The sequence below is a fragment of the Rhea pennata genome, chromosome 5 (assembly GCF_028389875.1).
Source record: "Rhea pennata isolate bPtePen1 chromosome 5, bPtePen1.pri, whole genome shotgun sequence".
NCBI classification, from domain to species: domain Eukaryota; kingdom Metazoa; phylum Chordata; class Aves; order Rheiformes; family Rheidae; genus Rhea; species Rhea pennata.
The window spans coordinates 25,892,653-25,899,101 of record NC_084667.1 but is presented as its reverse complement, the minus strand read 5'-3'; positions in this window follow the sequence as shown (position 1 = coordinate 25,899,101).

The following is a 6,449-nucleotide window of genomic DNA, read 5'->3' as shown; positions in this document are numbered from 1 at the left end:
ACGAATCTCTCAATGTTATTTGTCTACATACAGCACTGCTTTTTAACTTTCAGTACCCATTTTTTTTGGTCATAACACTGCTTATCTCAGATAGAGCTAAGATGACTTTGTGAATCAGCTCAGAGAGGCTCTTTAATCCAGAACTGAAGAACATGAAAAGTGGAAGATTTTTGGATCTCAACTTGCTTGTTCTGAAATGTGGAAATGGCTTTGGAGCATTTAGGTACCAAGTTCTTATTTTCTGGGAAGCTATGGACTTAGCTGGCTTTTTGACTTTTAAAATATCTCCCTTAGAGCACTAAAGCTAGAGTAGCTAAATTATGCATTCAAACTGAATAACCTCTATTCAGAAAGAAATGTGTAAGGAAGACTAATACTTGCTGGTTCTGTCTTTCTTGACAGAAGCTATTTATGCCCAAGAAATCAGTGTTTCCTTTGATAATGACATGTTCTTGTTCTTATTATATTATCTGTTGTTACTAGAAAAGTTTAAACCAAATTTCTAAATCCAAATACTTAGACACTGAGAAGATCAGATTTCAACACTATCTCTAGATTAAAATCAGCAAATAGCACCTTCCTTTATTTCGTGCCACACTTTCAAAATCAAGCTGCAATTCTACAGTTTATTCTTCTGTTCATTTCCTGTTACGGTTATCTTAGCTGTTACATTATGCTTTTAGGGATGTGGTGGACATGGATTGGCTTTGCTGGTTTTTACTCACTCACAGAACTAATATTCTATCGTAATTTAATTATTTCTGTAACACTGATGCTACCAAGTACTAACTCAAATACCAGTTCTAAAATGTTCCTAAATTTGATTTCTAAAAGAGCAGCTTTTCAATGAACTAATACCACTAACAGTCTGCATTAAAAGTTCCTTGTGTGTTATGAGTCTCCAGAACCAGCCAGGCAAACTCAGCAGACTAAGATTAGGATTCAGTTTTCAGTCCCAGATAGGTCACAGACTTGGCTGCTGGCCACCTGTGTGATCCCACACTAACACATATAGATAATAGTAATGTTAGATGCACAGGGAAGAGGTGTTTGGTTGGATTTACAAATATCCTCTATGAAATGAAGGAAAAATGTTTATTCTCAAGAGAGGTTTACACAACACGGAGTTGTCTTTTTGTTCACTTGGGCTGTTGATAGATCAACCTCTACAGTTCTCTCACCATTTGGTATACTGCAAAACTATTAAGGACAGTTAGTTACCATGTATTGTCCTATCTGAACACCACATCAGCAGATTCTCACTGCAGTTGATAGAAACTGCCTTTACCTTTGCTTGCTGACATCTGCATGCTTGCTAACCGAATCAGGTCAAGCAATTTCAGTAAACTGAAACTCATCCTAATATTAACCCAGACTTACCTGAATGCAAACCTGATAAATTTCTTTCATATTGACATTTCTAATTGGACACCTTTAAACAGAGAAAATATCCTCAGACAGCGGAAGGACCACTGCTGATAAAGCACAGGCGTCAAGCGCTTGCCCACTGACCTGGTTAAAAGACCCAATTCTGGGCCCACGAGTGCTGAGCGAAGCAGGCAAGAGTAAGCCTGGCCAGACCCAGTCCCCTGCGCTTCCTCTCTCACAAGTGAGCCAGGAGAGGCACCAACTCCGGGGAAATGCACACCTCAAGTGACCATCTTTCTGCCTTTTAGTAAACTGTTAAAAAAACAAAACAAACAACAAAAAAAGTAGATCTAAAGCTTAAAGAAGAGATATCCCAGTTAACCACCACTGGGTCTTGTCTGTTTTAGCTACTTTCTTCTTTACATTTAGTATTTCCCAGACTTCTTGGAGCAAGTAATTTTTTTGAAGACTGCAGTAAAATTAATATCAATAAAAATAATCTATATTTTTCTGTAATTTCATCTGACACCTAGCTACTACTGCTCATATCTTACTAGAGGAATTTCTGTTTAGGAACTGTGTTCAAAAAACAAAAAAAAAGGAAAAGAGGTTAATTACCAAAAATAGTCTGGATCAATCATCCAAATAAAAAACATTTCCCTCTCTCACTTACCCATCTTTTTCTTTCTTTCTTTCTTTCTTTATTTTTTTTTTTTTGTCTGAGTGGGGGAAAGAGAAAATTGAGCAAAGAATGTAATGACTATTGACCTGAGACAGTCTCCTGGAAATAATCTAACAGCAAGGGAACAGCAAGTCCTTTTCAAAACCAATGAAGCAAGAAAATGCTGTTGACCAAACTATTGTGCGAGATTTGAGGGAGGGGAGAGGAAAAGAAAAAAGGGAGAAGAAGGAAGAGAAAGGATGAAACTATGCTTTAAAATCACACCTAATATTCTCTCTAAAAGGAGAAACATATTTTCGAGGGCATCGCTTTTACACTCTCTGCTGTAACTAACCCTTGCTCCAAAGCAGATGTTTGTTTTTAGTGGCAGTCAGTCAGCATTCTTAGGCTTACAACTATAGCTCAGGCTCACTGTGCACAGTGCGACACAGCCTTGGATTTTCCCTGATCTATGTTCTTACAATGCCCTATGGTAGCTTAGGAAAACAAAACAGTAATTTCTGTGAACTTAGGGTCAGTGCATGTCCTCCACCTTGTCAGTAAAAGGCCAATATCTGAGTTGGAGGAATTCTAAAATCTTCACGTTACTTATTTAAAGAAACAGAGAAGAAAAATGCACTCCCAATCCTGATGCAATCTTGGTGAGCCAGCATTTCCAGGACCACTGTCACTGTAAGATGCTGGCCTCATACAGACCCTGAGGGGAAGGGTACATGTTTTGTGTGCATCAAAACGCTACTACTAGTACCATTCTGGTCAAGGGCTGTGGCCAATTTAGCCCTATCACCACAGTTACTGCATGTATAAACTATTTGCTTTATACAGATGCTTTTTCTCCATAAAAGACCTTTTGTTTCAGAATTACAGTGGACAGTATTGGGATGTTGTTGGATCTATACCCAGTTCTGCTTAACAATGTAATAAAGTCCCTCTGTGATCTCTCAAATGAATGATGCTCAGTCATTCAAGTAACTCAAGAATGAGCGCAGATCAGTCATGATGGTGTTAGAGAAACTTCCCACTCAAGGTTTGGGGTTTGTTTGTTTTTAATGATCTTTTAGTTCTTTCCGCTGTGCACATGCACACAGAGTAGTTTCTCTGTAAAATACAAAACCCTCAGTGTTACTACAGCTTTGGAGTTAATCCATTTATACTGAAAGCCAAGAGACTGAAATTATTATTATTATTGAGAATGAGTTACATGCTCCAACAGGAAGCTGTAGCAGTGTGTTTCCCAGTGAATTTCCCAGTTCCTCATCATTTTCCCACGTTAAGTCTGCTAATCCAAACTGTAAATAAACAAAGAGGATTTTATTGTATATGTGCCATAGGAAAGCCAAAACTGAAGCTGTGTGAACTCTGGATTTAGTTATAGTATTTGCAGGCGAAATGGAACTTTTTTTGCCCAAAGTAATAACGCAGAGTGGAGTCAATCGATGCATGTTCTAAAGCATCAAAAATCATCTGTTGTTTTACTACTCAGATATGTGACCACTGTTCACACTGGGTAATTTTATGAATAAATTAGGACATATTCGCATTTTTAACTATCATGCCACACTATGGGAATCTTTTTAAGTGTGGTTGGTTTTCTGATTGTTTCAAAAAGTAAAAACCAGAACAGAGCGAGCAAGCTGTAATGACTTTGAATGGTCTCTGCGAAAGAAGTTTGCTCTAGCATATCAAAGTCACGAGTTCTGCAGAAGCACCAATACCAAAGCACAGAAAACAAAATCTAAACTATTGGTGAAATAACAATGATATTTTTGCACATATTCAAGTAAAGAACAGCCAAGAAAAGCATAACAAAAGAATAAACAAAAAGCCTAAACAAAAAGGCTACAAATTACTTTTGGGTTGACAGCCAGCATGCCTAATGAGAGCCCAAAGGGTAATAGATTCAGAAAGCTTTAAGTGCCTGAAAATGAAGGCTTTGAGTGAAAGTGCCCCCTCAGCCGTAACTCTAGTGTCCCTAACATAAAGCTAATCTTTCTCCTATGTTCTGAATATTATCCCAGCGCTGAGAGCCAGTTAAGATGTAAAAGAATAGGAATTTTCAGTGGGTTGGAAATCTGATTTTGTCACCTGTTTTCTTTTATATAAAAATGTTAAGAACAAAATCACAAGAACTTTAGCCTTGGTTTTAACTAATCCTCTGTTTACTGCTGCTGTGACAACCTTTTAAGGAGGTACACTGTGAAATGAAATGACAGCTCAGCACTCTAATAACACTGTAAGTGTCCTTTTTCTACTAGAAATAGCAGTTTCAGTATTAACACAAGAAAGGTTAAAGCCCAAACTATGATAAAAGTGGGAAAGCAGCAGATCAGTTAGCAAGCAGGAAGGAATACCAGTTCAATTGCTGGTACTTTTTTGTATTTGGAGGGCTGGTAGATAAAATGTAACTGCCTAGAGCTGGAGTTCCTTTCCTTTACAAATTTTGATACTAGAATTATAATACTTTTTATGTAAATATTTTACACAGAAGAAAACTAAGCATTGCAAAAGGAAATGATTTATGCGAAAAGTCTTCCTCATCCAGAATTTGGCATTCTTTCATTACATAGCTCCTGTAAGAATATTCACACTGTTGTTTTCAGCCCTGTTTAAAGGATAAGATACTAATCAGAGCAAGCAAGAGAGAAGAGTGTATCCGTATGTTAGCTGTCGGGCTAAAACTACCGGTCGCATTGCTTCATAACTGGATACTTACAAGGCTTCAGATGTAAGGTGCAGTATGAATTTGAGTGGAATACCTGAATTTTGAACTATTTTGCTCTCCAGAGAAGGCACATGAAGAAATTTGGACTTGCTGTATTCTAGACGGTGAATTCCTCAATTCAATTCCTCTTAAAGTGAAAATATTCTTTTGTTGCAGTTTCTAACATGGGTACAATATCTTGTTCTCTTAAAACAGTAATTGATATAAGTGATGAATATAGATTTGGTCATACTTATATTTAAATAAAATTTGTTCACTGCTTGAATGAAATGTAAATGTAGCTGACCTGGCAGGGTTAAAAAATAATAATAATAATAATAATAAAAAGAATACAAAATTGGATGTACATGAAGATTTGTAGATCAGAATAAGGCTACTTGTTCAAAGTAAGCTATACATTGAGTTGTGTTTCAGGAAAACTTTTTACCAGGTTGCTATGTGTGGGGTCCTTTACAGCCCGGGAAAACTGGAAGATCAGGTGCATCTCAGCTTCGCTACAGCTTGTCCTCATTGCCTCCCTCTTCTGACGTGCTAACATATGAACTGCCGACCTGGCTTTCCTGACCGGGAAGGACTCTGCACGTTCAGTCATTAACAGGAAACATTTTTAAATCTTCAAGCTGTATTATAAGCACGTGATTAATTCAGAACACTCTATTACCTTTTACCCCATTACTCAACTTTCTATCCAGCATTTAAAAACTTGGTGCACAAGAAGCGACAGCTCATTTACAGAAAGTCTGTTTATTAATCTATTTACAGCTATTTCACATGGCTTTCAAAGGGACAAGTCAGCCCACTCTCTCTGGTCCATTCCCCTCACTATAATGGTAGAGATGATTAATATGGGAGAAAATTTTATTATGAAGTACTCTATCAAAAAAGGAGTTCCACTCTACAGGAAAAACTGTTTAGTCACTGTTTAGTGTGAGCTGGAAAACAAATAGGCCTCATTTAGTTACAGTCATGCGCTTAGGGAACAGTCCAGATTATTTCATAATTATATATATTTTATATGCATATATTTATTGTTATTATATTGTATATTTTATATAAAATATAATTTATAATATAATTATAATGTTATATTATTATACATTATATATAATATACCTATATATTATAATGATATTTAAATTTTCAATCTGCATACCATCACTTATATAAGAAAAGTTACACTATGTCTCTTCCAGAGAAAGTCTACAAATATCATCAGTACATTCCCACTATGCTGAAGACAAGACCTAGCTACTACTTAGACCATTAATCTTATATGGGGGTTTTGGTTTTTTTGCTCAATAAAGTAATAAAGTAATAAATAAATAAAGTAAAATAAGGAAGTGAAGCTTAGCACCCAGTCTGTTCTTAACCCCAAATATTTCTGTGTTCTATAATCTGAGAGTGAACTAGACAATAAAATGTTTCTGTCACCCACAAGGAAAGCCCTCAAACAGTCGTCATGAGTCTAAGCTTCTGGGTAGAGTCTTCTGGTTCCTCAATTTCACACCGTGCTAGAAGCTCACAGTTGCAGCAAGTTTCAGTTACTCACTTCTAAACTACTTACCAGTACTGAGGAGCCTGGATCCCAGTTTCTAGTATAGAGACAATATTCTTCTGAATTTTCTACTGCTGTGTGGCTTTGCTTTGCCAACCACCTAAGCATCACTAAAATACACA